General features: G+C 36.7%; 1 protein-coding gene across 3 annotated transcripts in view; it reads left to right on the top strand.

Annotated features, from left to right (window-relative positions):
• Nucleotides 1–20,861, top strand: part of LOC145677210 (uncharacterized) — a 331,567-nt gene that overhangs the window by 275,612 nt on the left and 35,094 nt on the right. For all 3 annotated transcript variants that reach the window (XR_014129705.1, XR_014129706.1, XR_014129699.1), the window contains exon 11: nt 13,670–13,795. The gene's annotated coding sequence lies outside the window, so the exon portion shown is untranslated. The remainder of the gene's footprint in view (nt 1–13,669; nt 13,796–20,861) is intronic.

Here is a 20,861-nt window from a genome sequence, read left to right as displayed (position 1 = left end):
GGCGGCGAGATTTTGTCCCACGAGGTTTTGGCCACGCGAGATTTTGGGCGGCGAGGTTTCGGCCGCGAGATTTTGTCCGTATCCCCCCAAATAGTGTTTGCAGAAACTTTCAGACCGCGGAAACGTCAAAAAGTTGCCCAAAATTTCGATAGTATTTACTATATATAGACAGAGTAGATAAACGGGCCCTCGGATTTTAGGTTCAAATTTGATCACACTCTGTTCTTGAAATCCCAAATAGTGTTTCCCGAGAATTTCAGACCGCGGAAGTTTAAAAAGTGCCCAAAATTATGATAGAACATACCATAGGGCATGATCGATAAACGGGCCCGCAGACTTTCGGTTCAAATTTGATCACAATCTGTTCCTGAGGTCCCGAATAGTCCAGAAAATTTTAGACCGCAGAAACTTCAAAAAGATGCCAAAAATTACAATATAACGTGGCGTTTATTACTACTTATGGGCAGGGTAGATAAAAAAAAGCCCGCGGTTTTCTGTTTAAATTTGATTACAACGTGTTCCGGAGGTCCCAAATAGTGTTTCCAGTAAATTTGAGAACGCGAAATCTTCAAAAAGGTGCCAAAAATTACGAATTTAGCATCTATTACTACCTATGGGCAAGGTAGATAAAAGGGCTCTGGATTTTCGGTTCAAATTTGATCACAATCTATTCCTGAGGTGTTTCTAGAAAATTTTAGATCACAATGTGCTGTTTAATAGTGTCTTTTGGGGAAAATCAGATCATTAAAGCTTAAAGAAAGAAACGAAAGAAAGAGAAATTTTGGTTATAATCTATTTTAGGTATTCCTAGGAATGACAGCAGGATTTTTTCCATGGGGGATAAAAGATTGATACACTTTGAAGCATGTATGCACATAATACAACTATAAAATAACTGTTATTTACGTACGTATCATTATTAACTACAGTAAACTATAGAACTCTATAAATATATTAAGAACATATGAGTAAGTATGTATCTCTTGATATGTACTTCCAAGAACTGGACACTAGGGATGGCCACAAAGTTTCGGTTCCGGCAGAACCGGTTCCACGAGGAACCGAAACTTTGTGGCCATCCCTGAGGAACCGGTTCTCGGAGATCCGGTTTTCAGAAGCGGTTCCGGACCTGGATCCGAAAACCCGGTTCCAGACCTGGATCCGAAAACCCGGTTCCAGAACCGGATCTTAGCAACCGGTTCCAGACATGGATCCGAAAAACCGGTTCCGGAACCGGATCTTCTAGAACCGGATCCGTTCAGACCCAAAAACCGGTTCCACCAGGAACCGGTTCTGGCCATCCCTACTGGACACCTTTCGGAAATCTACGAGGAGCAACTGCCCTCACACCTCCCGCTGCGGGCGGCCGGCCATAAGTATACCTCTTTTTGCATCGGACAAATAATGAAGGTAACCTGCGATCTTTTGATGCAATTTGATCTTATTGTGTACGTGATGTCTCGCAGTGTTTTTCTTAAAAGAAATTGACGATCTAAATGCAAAATGTGCGTAGAAACATTGATCTTAGATATGAGGGTAAGTCAATAAGTGATGCAGTATTTTTCTGTTTCTTTCCAAGTTGGCTCGTTGGCTTTGCCTGTAATAGGATACAGCGTTATCACATCAGTCCGCTTTGCTCTGTTGCGAAGTAAAGATGACCGGACCACTATCTGTTTGCACCAAAGAAAAACATATGACGTTTTGTCATCTGTTTTTTTGTGATTTGAAGATGTACGTGGAGCGGTAATTAATGGAAGACTTTCAGCTGAATACGGAGATAATATTGCCACAGCGAAGTGTTTACCAGTTGATTGAGCAGTTCAAAAGTGGTCGAACTAGCGTGAAGGATGAAGAAAGAGCAGGGCATCCAGCTACGGCAACAACTGATATTATTAAACGATCGTGCCTTAATTTTGAATAAGAGACGAATGTGTTGATGAAGTGGCAACCTATATGCACATTAGTCATGGTTCTGCATATATCATATCATGCATAGCAGGCTCAACTTTCACAAAGTTGATGAGTTCCAAAAAACTCGATGAAGAGCACAAGAGAAATCTTGAGAGAATCTGTTAGCACCTACTGGACCATTATGCTAACGAAGGTGAAGCGTGTCTTAGGCGAATCATCATTGGAAATGAAAAGTGGATTCATGATGAATCCAGAGAGCTAAAGTATGGAATATAAGCACCCCGGATTTCCCTTCAAGAAGGGATTAAAGAGTCAAGCTTCTGCAGGGAAAGTGATTCTCACAGTGTTCTCCAATCGTGAAGCATTACCTGAAAAAATGTGTCAACTATAAACAGTAAAAAGTACAATGACATGCTGGTAAGCAAGTTAAAGCGTGCAATTCGTAATAAACGCAGAGATCTATTGTTGGAAGGCATTCGTGTGTTGCATGACAATGTGCATCCATACACTGAGGTCCACACCGCTCAAACTTTTCAGGCGCTGCATTTCGAGGTGTGGGAGCATCCTGCATAGTCTCTCTCTTGGCCCATCGGATTACCATCTGCTTGGTCCACTTAAAGATGCACTCAGAAGCTGTCGATTAAGCTCCAATCAACAGAAGAAAGTGGTGCATTTGTTGCTTCCTGCCAGGGGTGCCAACTTGGAATCGAAACTCGAATCCTGAAAGGAACGGGATGTGCACATACTTCGGGAGGTGATTCGTAACATCAAAAGAAGACAAAAGGTTCTCTTGCATGTTGTCCAATTAAGCGTCGTGTACGCTGTACACATCTTTCTGATCCATTCCAATTGTCAGGATACGAGTTTTGATTCCAAGTTGTCACTCCTGCTTCCTGCACAACCAAAAACCTTTCCTGCAAAGAGTATCATCGGAAAGCTTGTGCAACGGTGGACCAGGTGCATTGTAAACCATGGTGACTATGTTGAAAAATAATATGAACAAAAACAATGTATTCTTTTTGTAATAAATATTTAAAATTGATTGCAGATACTTATGGACTTACCCTAGTAGTACGACACGTTAAACTTTGTGCAAGCGCAGAACAGAAACTGTCATTTGAAGGAACTTATGCAAATTTTAAACCTGTTCACTTAAATGCTTTTGAAAACATTAATTGAAACCTGATTTACACTTTGTGATCAAATTTGAAGCGAAAATCCGCGGGCCCTGTACCTGTTATGTGGTCTGCCCATAGATGGTAAATACTTTAGATATTTGTGCAATTTTCTGACGTTTCCGCGATCTGAAAATTTCTCAAAACACTATTTGGAACTTCGGGAATATATTGTGATCAAATTTAAACTAAAAATCCACAGGCCTTTTTATCTACCCTGCCCATAGATGATACGTTCCGTTGTAATTTTGGATACGTTTTGAAGTTTCCGCGGTCTGGAATTTTCTTGAAACACTATTTTACACCTCAACAACACACTATGATCAAATTTGAACTGCGAGCCTCTTTATCTACCCTGAATGCAGGTGGTAAATTCTATCGTAATTTTTGGCACTTTTTTGAAGTTTCCGTGGTCTGAATTTTTCTGAAAACATTATGTGGAACCTGAGAAACACATTAAGATAGAAATTGAACTGAAAATCCGCGGGCCCTTTTATATACTCTGCCAACAGATGGTAAATTATGTCGTAATTTTTGGCAACTTTTTGAAGTTTATTCGGTCTGAAGTTTTCTGAAAACACTACGTGGGACTTAAAGAATACATTGTGATCAAATTTGAACCGAAAATACGTTGGCCTGTTTATCTACAACCCTGCCTATATTTGCTAAATTCTGTCGTAATTTTTTGCAACTTTTTGACGTTTTCGGGGTCTGAAATGTTCGAGAAACATTATTTGGGGCTTCGAAAACAGATTGTGATCAAATTTAAACCGAAAATCCAAGGACCTGTTTATCTACCCTGCCCATATACGGTAAATTATAGCGTAATTTTGGGCAACTTTTTAAGTTTCCGCGGTCTGAAATTTTGTGGAAACACTATTTGGAACCTCAGGAACATATTGCTATCGAATTTGAACCGAAAATCCAAGGGCCTGTTTATATACCTTACCCATATTTGGTAAATTCTATCGCAATTTTGGGCAACTTTTTGACGTTTTCACGGTCTGAAATTTTGTGGAAACACTATTTAGGACATCAAGAACAGAGTGTGATCAAATTTGAACTGAAAATCCGAGGGCCCGTTTATCTAACCTCCTACCAAATTTTGTTGAGACGTTCTCGGCGTGGTCATGTGATTAGTATACCTAATTATCACGCGGCAGATTAGGGTTTAAATTTTATTCACTCCATCTTTAATATTATTATTATTTACTTCGTGTTTCATTTAAGAAAAACAGTATTGGAGAGGAGTAGAAAACTTTATATGCATGCGAGATGAAATGCTTACATCAATGCTAACACTGCCACTACTACTGCATAATATAAGTAACGGTTTTGCTGGAGACTCCTTGCTACTGCCTTGATCCATATATTAGAGAAAAATAATAGTTATAGATTAAAATAATTGAATCGGTGAGTAGAAAAAGGAGAATATTCCCCAGCACGTTACTTTTGAAAAACGAAAAGTAAAACTGTTTATCAGAAATACCATTGCTTACGTAAAAATATCTGTATGGGAGATTTGTAGCGTATGTTAAGACCTTTCATTTCCCAAAATTGCAAAAACGTAATGGAATTGGATATTTAGTTATAAAGAAATTGTTATCCTGAAATGCTATCCTTTATTTTTGGAATGTTCTCCTTTTTCTACTCACCGATTCAATTGTCTGGACTATCCTAATTTCAAGTAGAAAAATATGTAGGCTAATAGAACAATATTGCAGGGTATAAAGTTGTATTTTAATAATTTTGTAAAGGATTTCGATTCGACCCATTTCGATCAATGAACAAGGCTAGAGTAACGAGTTTCTTCAAATGACTCTTGAAGTTTGCAACTCTGCAACGTAGGTATTATACATAGCGTACGTGTTATACACTAACATACGTATCCTTGTTCGCCGTTATCTAGTCACCTTTTTTTGTATTTAAAGGAACCAACTGGAATATTAGAACATATCATAACAAAGGACCTTAAGAAACTAGAGGCTCAACTTCAAAACAGAAAGTTGGGCCGTATTACATCCGGAAAAATAACCATCGCATTGATTAGTAATTAAGAAAACACTAAAAAAACACTTATGTCCTACTTTTGATTCCTTTATTCACTCTAGGGATGCACGCGAGACGCGAGAAGTCTCGTCTCGTCTCGCATTTGCGAGACGAGACACGAGACGAGAGTGAAAATTTTATGCGAGACGCGAGACGAGACTAAACCATGCGAAACGAGACGCTAGACGAGACTCGGTTAAGTCTCGCACGAGAAGTCTCGCGAGACTTCTCGCAGTCTCGCAACATTTATGAATTACATTTAATTGTATATTTAGTGTAATTGTATATTTTACATTTATTGAGTTTTCTAAGTTGAGCGTTAATGTCTCCAGGAACAAAAAAGTGATTGCGGCAATAGACATTTTATGAGATTTATTATTATTCAAACTTGATTTTCAGAATTAAAGCTTTCTTTAGTTTCTAAAAAAGAAAAGCTTTCTAAATTGGAAATTTATTACAGCATCGATTTAGAACATACACGCGGGCGCGCACGAATACATGAACTTCTGGTTTTGGTCTGAAAAGCGAATACGACTCCCCATTGCTGCGTAAGGTGATATTTCTGTTGTTTGTGTCTTTTTCACATTACTACTAGTGATTAATGTTGGGGGATGGCGGGGAAATCCCCTCTCGTCAAAGTTTATTCCCGGCCCGGCTCGCAGAAATAACATGATATTTTTACGTGAAATAAGTATTTTCTTTCTATATATTTATCAAAAACATCCCCCTCTAGTTCGGAAGTTTAATTCAAACACTGGTTTGGTAGGATGGCCCTATAGGTTTGGTGGGAGATGGTAGGAATGGCCCTATATCTGTCAGTAATTTTATTTTTTAGATCTGGCAACACCATATAAATTGAAAGCGAAAGTTGATAAAATGCGATAATGCAACATTGCTGCAAACGCGAACGAATCGAAAGAATTGGGTCGTATTGTGTTGTGAAGAGTTCTTTTGTTGTCTACAAGCGCTTTTGGTGGTATAAAAACATCATTATAATGGAAAATCACCCTTCAAGGAAACGACCAAAACGTGTAAATGTTGATAGTGGCGACGATATTTTACAAGAACCAAATATTGCTGGAGACCTCTAAGCTGGAAAACAATGTTGGATCCAGCAACAAGTTATGCTGGTTTTGCTGTAAATTATGCTATTAATTTGACGAAAATTAATGGTTCAGCAATCAAATTCCAGCACAACTTTTCTTTTAATTTGGAGCGGAGGTTCCGTCTCCTTAGAATGTTATGAACATTCATCCCATAGAAAGCAATGGCAAACCACCATGGATTCGCCTTACCAAGGGACTTTTAGGTCAAATACGTGCCTTGGGACAGAGTATCACATCATCATTCATTAACAGCCATAGAAAAACACATTGCAAAATTTTGACCCAAAATATATGCGAGACCATGCGAGAAAGTCTCGCGCAAGACGCGAGATGAGACTCAAAATTTTATGCGAGACGCGAGACGAGACTTCACATTTGCGAGACGCGAGACGAGACCAACATTTGAGGCTGCGAAACGAGACGAGACTTTTCCATTTTTCGTCTCGTCTCGCGTGCATCCCTAATTCACTCAACGAGTTTCCTGCAAATTCCCGTTATGCGTTGCTAGTTATGTCCTTGCTAAAATGTGTCATATTGCCCTATGTTCACACTTTAGTGGAGTGTTTATCCCCTTTATCCCCCATGTTGGACGATATAATATATATATATATATATATATATATATATATATATATATATATATATATATATATATATATATCCTACTTTTCCTTTGTTCACTTCAGGAGTTTCAAGCAAATTCCCGTTGTGCGTTGCTAGTTATGGCCTTGCCAAAATATGTCATATTTTCGCATGTTATTTCTTCCGGAGGTGTTTACCCCCCTTCATCTCCCACGTTGGCTGATATAAAAAAAACACGTATGTCCTACTTTTGATTCCTATATTTACTCCAGAAGTATCAAGCAATTTCCCGTTCTGCGTTACTAGTTATGGCCTTGCTAGAATATGTCATATTGCCCTATGTTCGGGATAGGCACGAACGAGTTCGAACGAGTTTTCATTGAAACTCGACTCGATTCGAAACAGACCTCTTTGAGCTCGACTCGAGAACTCGGCTCGAAAAAGTTCCTCCAACTCGACTCGAATTTGACTTGAGTTTCGAGTCGAGTCGAGCCAAATGCTGTGTGTAGTTTCAAGTAATTTCTTCAAGTATCCTACTTAGACAATATAATTATTATCAATGATACTACTACTACTACTACTATAACACTATTATATATATATATATATATATATATATATATATATATATATATATAAAGCAGGTATGCCCTACTTTTGATTCCTTTATTCACTTCAGGAGCTTCAAGCAAATTTCCATTGTGCGTTGCTAGTTCTGGCCTTGCTAAAATGTGTCATATTATCCTATGTTCGCACTTTAGAGTGATGTTTATCCCCTTCAGCCCCCACGTTGGCCGATATAAAAAGCACATATGTCGTAATTTTGATTCCTTTGTTCACTCCAGGAGTTTCAAGCAAATTTCCTGTATGCGTTGCTAGTTCTGACATTGCTAAAATGTGTCATATTACCCTATGTTCGCACTTTTGGGTTTTTTCCCCCCTTCATCCTCCCCGTTCGCCGATATAAAAAAAAAAGCACATGTGTTCTACTTTTATTCACTCCAGGAATTTCAAGCAAATCGGAATGTGACACTTGAAAAACCTTGCTTGTAAGTAATGGAATGAAGGCATTATGGAACAAAACTTTTCAAAAAAATATATATATACAACAACTAAATCTCGCAGAAGTTCACTCCTATCTTATCGCTGTTAGATATAGATGTTAATTAAATTTGTCATCTTATTGACGCGTAGTACTGACTGCGTTGCTATAAAAGAAATTCCATGTAAAATGTATCAACGTAAAAGTTGTTGCTTGGTTTACATCGAATTTTGTTCTGCTTTTCAGTCACTTACCTACTTCATTCTGGTGAATTGTTTCTGTTTGGAACTTAAGAATGTACTACGTAATACTTCTGGCTGTTATTCACTTTGACATTTGACCACCCTCATGTGTAATTTTTGCTGTGAGATGGTATTTTGTGTTGTACTTTGTTCACAATTTAAACATACTTAATACATTTACTTATGTAAGAGCGTACCAAAATTATTACTCAATGTAACATTGTTTTGTGATGTTAGTATTTGACGATATCTCGACTCCTTTCGGTACTTTACCCAGGAATAAATTTTCGAGATTATATTAACATACTTCTGTGGGATTTGTATATGTACCAGTTTCAACACGGGTAAAAAGTATGTTGGCAGAAAATTGCTTCATGCCAGCATTGATCTCCATAGATTGATTGGCTGCAATAGCTAAACATCGCATATGAAGTGTTACGTTTTCAACTTTTACTTTTTGTGTTGTATTTTAGCAGGTATTAAGGAAAAGGTATCATTCGTACGATGTACCTTTACACGCAATCTTACTTTGTTCGGAAGCGTACATCCTACACAGGGCCGGATCAAGGGAGGGGCTTAGGGGAGCTATAGCCCCGGGACTCCAGGTGGACATTGGCCTCCAATCTGATCAAAATCTCAACTGGCGATCTAAAAAATATCATGAAGATACAATCATCACCATAAAATAAAATATGACCAAAAATATGAAACATATTCCCTTAACTTTCCTACTGTATTTTCACATAAATGTATTAGGCGAAGTCAGCAGGAGCCACATACTTTTTCTAGCCCTCGGCCCTCAGATGGGTTAATCCAGCCCTGATCCTACACCGTTAATATCATCATGGATATGTCCATACATATCGAATGATGCATTATTTCTGACATGCTCGACATGATTTGTAAATCCGATATTTGCATTACCTAATACTTTAATTTGGTGTGCAATATCTTTATACCATAGTGCTGCAGTGCTAGTAGTTAAATGTATGCGACTGGTGTCGCTACTGTAATTCAATAATGTTTCAATATATCACGGTAGAAATATGAAACAGATGATGAACTGATTAATTTATCGTTTAATAAAACATCAACTTGACTAAATAGTGAATGTAGAAAAATTATATACAGGAGCAACATTATCCACACCAACTAAATCTGTATTATCGGTTTTTGTAATATTACATTTCACATAGGTACAAATATGCAGTATTAATAAAGTCACCAGTTTCACCAGAAACAACAAATTCAATAGGGCCTTCAGATGATATAGTAGAAACGGGTCGATATAGTGAATGAAACAGAAACCAGTCGATACCGGTAGGAACAGTAAAAATTACTTAATAGCAGTTTGGGTCAGTTTGGGACAGATTGTAAATAAGTCGAGCTCGCTTGTACAACATTCAGGACTAGTTGCAATGAGTAAATTCATGATTGTATTTAACTAAATGTGCAAATAAGGTTAGTCAATTGTTAACCAGTGGTAGTAAGAAACGTGCACGAAAATGTAAGGCTCCTGCTATTGTAAAAGTCAGTCCTCCGATCAAACTAAATTGAAAGGATTTGGGTAATTCACACGATATACATTAACTAAATACATTCACAATCAATAAATATACCGATTGTAATTTGATCACCTGGACCAACATTATAAAAACTCCACGGAATATTAATTTGTATTAATATTAAAACCACCACCCATTCCCCGTCCATTAAGTCTATTGCTAGTGCAGTTTCACTCGAAATGAGGAAGCTGTTTTATCGAGGATTTGTGTACTTGCATTGGAAACGTCACGTAAAACCTGTGTTTAGGTTATGAATTTATTTTGCACACTGAACAGCAGATACTCGAATCCACGAATTCATACTTTCTGGGTATCCTAAAATGTTCACGAAAACCCACCCCTTCTTACATTGAAGAACTTAAAAAAATCTTCTTTGAACTTAGAGATGCTTTTTTATAGTTCTTTTCAGCATGAAATATTCCTTTAATTTCATCACCATTCCAATCTTTTAATTTATAAGTTACAAAATTTGATTCAATACACTTCTCAACAACAAATGTTTCGCGTGACCAATTTGGCAAATAACTTTCTCCAAGTTTGTTTATATGTGGCAATATGAACGTAATCTCTTGCTTGAAATTTAAATGTTAATTCTTTTACTTTCCTCCCATTTAACATTTCATTGACATTTGAATTTGAATATGTAACATTTGCAGGTGCCATTTTAATGCTTCTATGATGACTATGATTATAATTGTGTACAATTTGATATGAAACGTCAATCTACCGATACGTATTTTCTGCGGTAAAATGACGATATATTTTACTCTTAATGTTCAAATCCCTCTTTCTACTAATGCACATTTCATTTCCGAATGAACACTATAATGATTTATTCCAAAAACTTTAAACGCATTCTTTACATCGCGATTATGAAATTGTCCTTAAATCAATTTGAACATGAATCAGTGATGACAGTTGATTTGAAATTAGTTATTGCGTTAGCTATTTCAGACTCTTTCTTTGTTTCAAAATACAAATGCTATGAAAAAATATCAGTTGCACATAAATTATATCGATACCCATCATTATACTTTGCAATATTTTGCATACCAGCTAAATCTAATAGTAATGTTTCATTAGAACCACTAATATAATATTGTTTCGGTGGAAATGTTTTTCGTATTGGTGCATGTAGTATCATATATACGAATTTTGCGGTACTAACCAATCTTTAATTTTCTTTCGGGATAACTTTGTTGTACGTTCTAATGTGTTCATACTAGGTAAGGATTCAGGGTCCGACTACTTGTAATAAATTTATTATAATTTTGAAATGCTCTTTACATTGTATATTCTTTCCAAACCGTAATACATTAGCTGCAGCTGCTGATGATACCGCAGTAGGAGAGTACCCTCTATTTGTACTATATTTTCTTATTTTACTACTAATCACTTTCGGGCTACTTGTAAATATCCCAGATGGGGATGCCGATAGTCCTGGTGATCGTAGGCCCGAGGGACATTAATATTATCCCATAACGATTTAGATGTCTGCGATTTGGCCCTATATATAGGTTGTGTTGATTATTTACTTGTACGGACATCATCATTAACTAAATCGATAAAATTGTAACCTGGAATTGTATTTCCATGAATAGTTAATTCCAACCTGTTTGACTACAAGATATTTTCTGGAAATTAATGAAATGTTTAAGTAATAAATCTGTTTTCCTTCGAAGCATTTTCGGTACTGATGTAATATATCCGGCTCTATATTTGCATTATCTTCTGTAACACGGTCAATAATTGATAAAGCAATAGCGTTTTCCAGTGTGGTACTCGATTTATAATGTAAATATTGATGCAATACTCGTTTATACAATTTCCATTTTTGTTCCTTACTAAGATTTGTACATTGTAGAATATCATTTATATCCTTATCTAGTCTTGCATCAATATTTATGTTATAAATCGAGGTTGTATTCGTTTTTAAATGAGGTTGTATTCGTCGAATAACATTTTTCAAGAAGTAATAGCATTTTCCGTAATTTCAACATGTTACCTTCCTTGAATTGTTGAGGCTAGAACGCCAATGAGCGCGCCGAGAAGTAATGGAAGTAAAACTCCACCTTTGTGAAGTAACAATTTCTTTTGCTTTTTAAAAGAGAGTTTTGACGAAAGAGCATGTAAGATTTTATCCCTATGAAGTTTCTGTTTCTGAATCATTAAATATGAATATTTCTTTGTATAGTATTGTTTGCTACTTGTTATATGGTTCGAATTAAATCACCCGGTCCGTTGTAAAGAATAATCTTTCCATCTGACGGCTTGGATTTCACAAGGATACAGAGCGCATTATAAAACCTGCAACATCTTGATGCCAACTAAACATAAATTGGTGTAACTAAACATAAATGTTTAACACTGATATACACATGCATAATTTCTCCGGGAAATATATTCGTTCTCAATCGTTTAGCATCATGTGTTTGTTATGTGAGATCAGTTAATAACTGTGAGGTTCACGTGTGACATCTGAAAATACTTTCCATAAGTCGAAGCTTTGTTTTGCATATACTTAAACACAAACAAATTATTTGCTGAGCAAAACAATATATTCACATAAAAAATTACATACGTGTTACAGTTTCGCCAACTAACACGTATGTAATATTTTATGTGAATATATTGTTTTGCTCACCAAACAATTTGTTTGTTTTTATGAAAATACTTGAAGCACTTGTTCACTTTATTGTGGCATAATTTGTCTTGCCAAACATTCAATTTGTAATTTATCCCGTGAATTTTTAAAAACAAGAATATAATGTGTATTTAAACTAATATCTCGAGCATACTGACTTTTTGGAAATAAATTTTGTACAATAAATACTATAGTTTATAGTTAATAAGTACACCTAGTTAATTTCTTATGGTGTAAATAATGTGGTCACATCATAATTTGTTTCCGTCATTAAATCATCTAGTATGAGTAACGAGTTTTCAATTATATCTAAAGTATTCATATTGGAGATTCTCTCTACAAACGGTATTTTTGTATCCACGTCCAACTTTGGTATTATAGCCTCATAACATCATATAGTTTCTTCAAAGGAAACATTAAACGTATAATTGCTTTCTTTCGCACACGGATGTTGAAAACGTAACATCATCCTTTCAAATGACATGATGTAGTAGATTTTTTCATAAGACAATCTAATATGTAGAGAGATATTCACTCAATCATGAGTTCTATATGCATACGAAACAGTAACACTTTTTGGTACGTCACTCACGTCAATGTCTGTCTACGTTTCCTTTCACAATTCTATGTGTCTAGTTCTCGTCGAGAAAAGATGCACAAGTGCTGTTTTCGAACAACTTTTGACAAGCATTTAAATCAGCTTTGCTTCCTGCTTTCCAATTACCATTCATAAATACTGTTAAAATTTTTATCACTGGTTCGATGACTTAATGTTGTTCCGAATTTTGTACACATTTTTCTATCCTCTATTACCATTATGTAAGGCGTACGCGTAATTCTTTGCGCCCAATGTTATCACTTTCCGTATTCCAAGCCATGATACTGTGGTCACACCAGCATGAACATCATACTCAATGACTGTTCAGATTCGTCCGGTGTTTCCACGAAATGATGTAGTCCTGTGGATGTATATTTCCTTACGTCAATCATATACTGTAGCTGTTGCAGCCAAAGGATGCTATTCAATAAGCCGTTCAGTGTTGTTGCAGTATGTCCATGATCCTTCATTCTAGTTTATTTTTCTGATAAATATTCTCAGAAGAAATACCTTTTCATAACGATTTTTTCCCTATTTGTTTTGCAGATGGTCATGACACTACACACTTCCCGTTAGAAATCCATTTACTACGTGTGAAGAAATCAGTTAACAAATTTAGTACTTTATTCCCTCATATTACGATTGTATAGTGTTTATTGTATTTAATTTATTTCAGGAAATCTTGTTCTCTTTCTAAATTGTTGCCAATTAATATTGCACAAACTAAGTGGGCGTTTTTATCTTTCCCGTTGTAGGTGCTGAGATGCCTGTAATCATGGGTAACAAGATATTCAAATTGAGTCGTCTTCTCTGGACGTTGGTTCCATCTTACCCAGTACATGAAGCATGATATCCAAGGATGGAATAGAATGTATACTGCGGTAAGTCATAGCTGTGTACCTTTTCCATAATATTTGACATTGTTGAAACCTAGTGTAATTCTCAATATTTTCAATGAATACTGTCAGTTGTTACCTCGGTTATGCTATTCTCCAATATCCTGGCATTTGATGCCCTCACAATTGGGGTTACTTCTCTCGATCAATTCAAGTGTGTAGGCTATGTTTGGCCTCTTCGAGGAATACTGGTAAATTCAAGTTTCTCAGAAAGGAAATTGTTAATCAGGTGATGTTCGTACAGTTCAGGGAGATTTGTTTACTGTATAATGTTAAGATAAAGAATCGTACGTATATAATAACTGTATTACTGTCCCGTGGGTGACATTGTACAGCTTTGACATAGCAGTATATATATTTTTACGTGCTGTATACATTTTTATATGCAGCATATATTTTATATGCATTTTTTCACTTCAGCATTATTTTATCTTTAAGGCTTCAATCTTCCTGATCAAATTCAGATGTTTATCAGAACTACTGGGCTAAGAAAGAAACATTCGTCTTTGTATTAATATCACCCCACCGAGTTGAATCATTTTAGTATATCATAGATCTCTTCATTTTCTAAAAGAATAATATAGATACTATGTGTTGACAATTAAGCTCAACATAAACAGTCTTGCAAGTTTCCAATACGATCTTTTTGGTGAAGAAAAATAACTGTTGCAAACGTTATTTTTTGTGAATTTCTTAATAAATTTCTGAATATATAGATACCTTTCTGCGATTAGAATTCTGGGATTAGAACAGTGATTCCCGATTACTTCACGGTTGAGGACCTCCTTTTTATTTTCAAGACAACGTACAAAGTCCACAATATTAAATTTTGGTACTAGTTGTCGTTCCGAAAAAGAATGGACGCGCCCGTGTATGTCTGGATGCACGTAAGATGGAGGAATCACTAGGAGCGAATTCGACCAGCCTATCCCAGCTTTAAGTACGTTGCAGGACCTTTGTGATAGGCGTTTTTACAGCGTCATCGATTCCGTAGAAAGTTTTCTCCAAATTCAAGTGGAGAAAGATAGCCAAAAGTATTTAGGTTTTCTACACGAGGGCATAACCTACGTATTTGTGAAACTACCATTTGGGACAAATCAAAGTCTAGCGTCTTGCGTACGAGCTATTGACTCGATTTTAAGTGACGAATGTAGGAACTTTAGCGGCCATTATGTCGACGATATTGCAATTGCAAGTTTTTCTTTTGATGAGCACATGCGCCATCTTGACGCAGTTCTAGGAAAATTGCACGCAGGTGGTCTGACACTCAGATTGAAGAAATGTCAGTTTGCGAGACAGCGCATAAACATTCTAGGCTATGAACTCTCGCCTGAAGGCATAGGAAAGTGCCAAGAGTAAGTGGAGAAAGTGATTACTTTCAGAAGACCCAGAAATGTGAAGGAGTTGAGAAGTTTCATTGGCTACTGCCAATTCTACAGAATATTCAGTACGCAGTTCTCAGAGATACTCTCCGCTTTTCCAACTACTGAAAAAGGGAGTAAAGTTGCAATGACTTCCTTGTCACGAAGAAGCATTCAATAGGATTCTTGAGGTATTTCAAGAAAAAGTCGTACTGAAGGACCCACTCCCTAACAAACAACTGATCTTGGAATGCGATGCATCCTATGTTAGTTGTTCATCGCATCTGTATCAAGTAGATGATGACGGAAACACGAATAATAATGATGACGACACGAATATTTAACTCTGTGGAACGTAATTATAAAATCACGGAAAAGGAATGCGCAGCGGTGATAGATGGCATGAACAAGTCCAAACATGATTTAGTAGGCAACTTTTTCAAAATTCGTTCCGACCATCAATCACTGCGTTTCTTGCTGCTATGCAGACTAACGTCGCAGAGATTAGTTAGGTGGGTACTAGCTTTGAGCATGCTGTCCTTCGAATTCGAATACGTCCAATCGAAGGAAAATTTAAGCGACTACATGTCAAGGTACCCTCCCAACACTGGAAAGAAATTTGACGAGAGGAAAAAGCTAGTACTAAACGAGTCGTTGATGACTGAGATATCAGGGAAATTGCGAGAACTGGTAGCAATATTGCTGGAGATGCAATTGTCAGATCCAGTCTATGGGGAAATTAAGAAGAAAATAATGAGTGACGATAACAGGAAAGGTAGCAAGCAGTAACCACCAGTACTTACTTTCTAATGTACGGTTATGTAAGCGTGAGCGAGATGGTTTGCGCATTTGCATACCGGAAGTACTTCAGCAATCACTGCTCCAGTGCTACCATGACGAGCGTGGTCACGTCTCTGCTAGCAAATTAGTGCTAATGCTATCCGAGTACTTCGTTTGGCCGAGGATGAGAAATATAAAGTTCACAGCGTCATGTGGACTGTGTCAAAAGGCAAACCCCCCACACATAACCGAGACCACTGAACCCAGTAATAGTGAACAGGCACAGCTATGTGGTTTGCTTAGATTGGCTAGGGCCTCTGCCTGTTGGAATATCTTGGTGTGTGTGGATGCATTTTCGAAATTGATTAGTTTGTTCCCTTGCAGAAGAGCGACGACGAACACTGCACTGAAAAAAACTCAAAGAATTTCTCAAACTGTGTCCGTCAGTATAGGTTGTCTTGACAGACAATGGGTCACAGTTTACCAGTACCAAATGGAAGAGAACTAAACGAGCTAGGATTAAAACCTATGTATTGTACACTATATTATCCGCAAGGAAATATGGCGGAAGTTCGACAGTGAGAATGTTAAGAAAATTGGGCCATGACAAGCGGAGAGAATGGCCAAAACATATTGAGAAGATCGAAAAGTGCCTGAATTCTTCGAAACATCTGTCGAATAATCTTTGCCTGTATGAGGTGCACTTTGGCAAGCCTATGTCGAAAGAAGTGGCAAAATTATTTGAAATCCCGGAAGTGGAAAGATTGTATTCAATACTACTCGGAGATAGCGGCCAATAATCAGAAGAATGCACAAGAGAGGAAGAAAAACTTCGATAAATGACACCAAACAGTGCAATTCGAAGTCGGTGATTTAGTGCTGGTGAGAAACGTCCCGAAATCAGATGCATTTCAGGGCATAACGAAGATGTTACTGCTATATTCTGCGCCTTACCTTATCCTGTCATAAACAGAAAAATGTGTATACCTTGAAGGATCCTGTGACCAAGGAACACATAATGAAGAGAAATAGTTTCCATTTAAAACGTTTCGTCGTGCGGGATAGCACTCCACAGCAAGGTGCCGACGTTCCAACATGAAAAAACGAAGAAAACAGAGTGGATGTAGAAAACCTGTTTCTCCTTTGTGTACCTTACTTCAGGTAGTAGAGGGAAAAAGCAGGACATAACTTGTGCATAGTTTGACAGTGTAGTATGTTATTATAGGTTTAAGAGTGTGATTTTTGTATGTATACGTGTTTGCAATTTTCTTCAGTGATATTAGTGGATTGATTATTTATACGTGTTTCCAATTTTTTTCTTGTGATATGTCTTATCAATATGTAATTACAATACGGATGTAGGAAAATGCAATGGTTAGTGGAATAACATTGCATATTCCTTTGAAGGGGGATAAATGTAATATACATACAGTACCCTATGTAAATGATTTTAATCTCATTTATGCATATCATTATTTTTACCTAATTTGCGTATAAAATGTGTTGTTTTCGTATAATTATTTTTATTTAGATTTAGGTAGTAAGTAAAGGATTAATTGTGGAAGTAATAGTGTAGAGTTAATTTCATTTTTATGTGTATTATTATTATTATTATTATTATTATTATTATTATTATTATTATTATTATTATTATTATTATTCGTGTTTGATATCATTTCACATGTGAAGGATCGAAATAAGTTAGAACTTATTAATATTGATTGCAAATGATATTTAATTGCAAGGCGAAGCTCTAGCTAAATTCCATATAGAGAACGTAGGAAGTTGGGAACTCAGGTCGCATGAAACCCAGCACACACGAAAAAAAGGAGAAAAGTTTAAGGGGAAGATTCTTTGTCTGCAAGCAGAGAACACCCATGAGTTTGAAGCAACTGGTACATCGTTGCTAACGCTATTGTTCATAGCATAGGTGCATATGGCTGAACTGTAAGTATCTAAGTGCATGTAAAAGATATCGACGACAAGTTTACTTCGGTCGGATACGTCGACAGCTGGAGACACCGAGTATAGAACAGCCATTGTCAAAAACGCTTGCTGAAGTTGAGAGAAACATGTGAAATTATCGAATACAAAGAGGTGTGAACATATGAGAAACTTATCAGATTTAACATTTTTTCCCTCGGAAGCATCATCTCCAACGAATTTTCCGCCAGCTCAGCTCCGGCCTAGAAATTTGAGGCTCCCCTCACCTCGGAGGAGCAAAATCAAGGAAAAGAGCATTCCCTGTAGAAGCCTTCGCCCCTGTAAATAATTATACTTCCACAAGTAATTCTTTAAGTGCTGTACAAATTTTCTTGAAGTTTCGTTATCGTAGTATGTAGGATAAGTTAGTCGCTTTATAGTATGATTTAGAAAATAAATGAAGAAAGACTTATGTCGGTTCAGGATGGCAAGTCCAACAGTTTAAACCTAAGGGGGATGCATAATTGATGTAAGAGCGACAAACTTCTGTCGGAGAAGCAAACGTCCTGGGGAGAAAAACAGCACCCATAATATATCGAACAAAATTGTGATATATTATGTTGTTACGATATGACAGCATGTCATATGTTCATATTATGTGTATTAATGTATGTAAATATTTTAATATGTTGTGTGTTGACAAACAGTGCGAACACCGAAAAACAATGGAAAATAGGTGAAAATCTCAGTTACAGCAACCCCTCATGCAAGTGAACTGACTACGAGTAATCCCGCCAGGTGATAACACCGGCTAAAGCAAGTGTGAGGAAGGGGTTAACTCAAGTACAATGCATGCACAGTGTGTTTAAAACTAATTTATATATTAGTGATATTCTCAGTGGAGTGATATATATTGAATGAAAGCTTGATATTTCTACTTGACAGTGCAAGTGTCGGAATTTAAATAGTGTTTTACCAGTTTCACCTAATTAACGTGAGAACATGGCAACGTGTGGTAATGAGGGCAGATAGTGCAATGACCTGTTGTGGAAATCCTTTCGCACCGCACCATCCCCGCCATAAGATTTGCAGTAGGTAGAAAGCGAGCCCAGACTTTTGACAAAAAGAGGGATTTGTTAAAAGAGAATATCGAGAGGAATCAAGGTAATTCTTGTCTTGTCATCAGAGCAGAAAGAACACTCTTCGCGCTCTTGGAGAATCCGTTCTTAGTCTTCGATAAAGAATTATTAGTCTTCACGAATTTATATCATATTGAGTATGCATCTTCAACTTTCGTACAGAACTATATCTTCGGCGCTTTTTCGCTCGTATTAGTGATGTGTGCGATCCGCAACGACATAGACATTGCAAGAGCAATGAAATCTTAGTCATCATCTAGACTTTTCATCGTTTAATTGTATAAAAAGTTGATCATAGCAACTGTATACGTACGTACAGAACAGTAATTTTCTTGTTATATTTTGCAATGAGCGGAATATTCGAACTATTGTTTACAAGTTAACTTTAAAGTCAGTGTCATCTTCCCTTTAGTATTGGGTGATGAAATTAGATAGTCGCACCATAGCCACTTAACGGGCTGGATCCCGCTAGTTAGGCAAAACGAGCAACTTCCAGAAACTAACTACATTGTGGGCATCAGAGAATGGGAAAAGTCAATTGTTCCCTAAACTGACAAGGCGTAGGCGAAACAGGAGTGTTGCAGAAAAGTCTTGTTCCAATGGGAAGAGGAACAAGGCCATCGTTGGACCGACGTCTCACTAGAAACGGAAGATAGTGGGGTCAACGCTAGAAGAGGACATGGAATCCATAGGAGACACCCAGAACTAGGATCAGGATATGGATCGTAACGTGCACGAACTCTAATTATAAATAAAATAGGCCTAAATACGTACAGAGAACATTTTCGGCGAAATACTCTCGAAATTTCAAAATCAAAGTATTTTTTCTTTTTTTTCATCTGTAAATCTAGTGTACAGTATAACGTGTGCTTACAACGTATTAAAATTTGTTCATGCCAATGAAATCTGTGCTCATCATTCCCCACAGGAAGTCCATTAAGGTATGTAGAAAGTGCGCCAATATTATGTATTCTTTTCAGCTGTCCTGGAATTGTTCGAGTCCAGTACGATATGGTTGACCAACATCTTTATGTTGTTGTGTGAGTGGGGGATAGTATTGACTCCTCACACTTGGAGTAGAACTGCGTTAACCTTGAAAATTTGCTGGAAATTCTAAAGTAATTTGAGTTCATTTTGTTCAGCATAATCTCTTTATCAATTTAAATTAAAATTTTTTCTCTATCGACATTTTAAATAGCTCTACCGACTTTGCTAGTAAATTTGCATATAATTAAGATTATTTACATTTTTAAAAAAATTAACTGTATTATCATATTTTAAAAAATTCATTTTATTTACATAATTAAATACATCTTCACCCGTGCCCTCCACAAAGCCCTAGACTTCGTTTGTTGTTGCTGGTATTACGTATTTAAATAAATAATAAGAATAAAAATTAAAGAACATTTACTTTTTGCGTTTAATAAAAATGTAAGAAAATTAGAAGAAGAAGAAAAAGAAGACTATCTGTTACTCTTTAACAGCTTCAACGTGCATTCTTAGCAACACGTTTTAATAAAACAGAAAACTTCAAAGGAACAAACAATATCTGTATCTGCTCGTCCTATATGCAATATTATCTCTGTCTTATCAGGAGAAAATGGAACCTTGTGAAAATGTTTCAAAAGACCGCAATCACTCCTTTTACTTCTACTCATTCCGCACTCACACTACCACACTGCAGCAACTTCTCAGGCGATAAGAGTGGTTTGACGACTTTGGGTGAAAGGAGGAATCGAATTGGAGAGCCATATGACAACTCAGAATTATTCCGACTCATCGGAACCAAAGGATTCGATCCAGAGAGGAACGAATCCTTGTTTGGGGGAATCAAATCGAAAAAAAACT

This window comes from Thermobia domestica, chromosome 2 (genome assembly GCF_964235325.1).
Source record: "Thermobia domestica chromosome 2, izTheDome1.hap1.1, whole genome shotgun sequence".
NCBI lineage: Eukaryota > Metazoa > Arthropoda > Insecta > Zygentoma > Lepismatidae > Thermobia > Thermobia domestica.
This window is presented reverse-complemented; position numbering and strand designations above follow the sequence as displayed.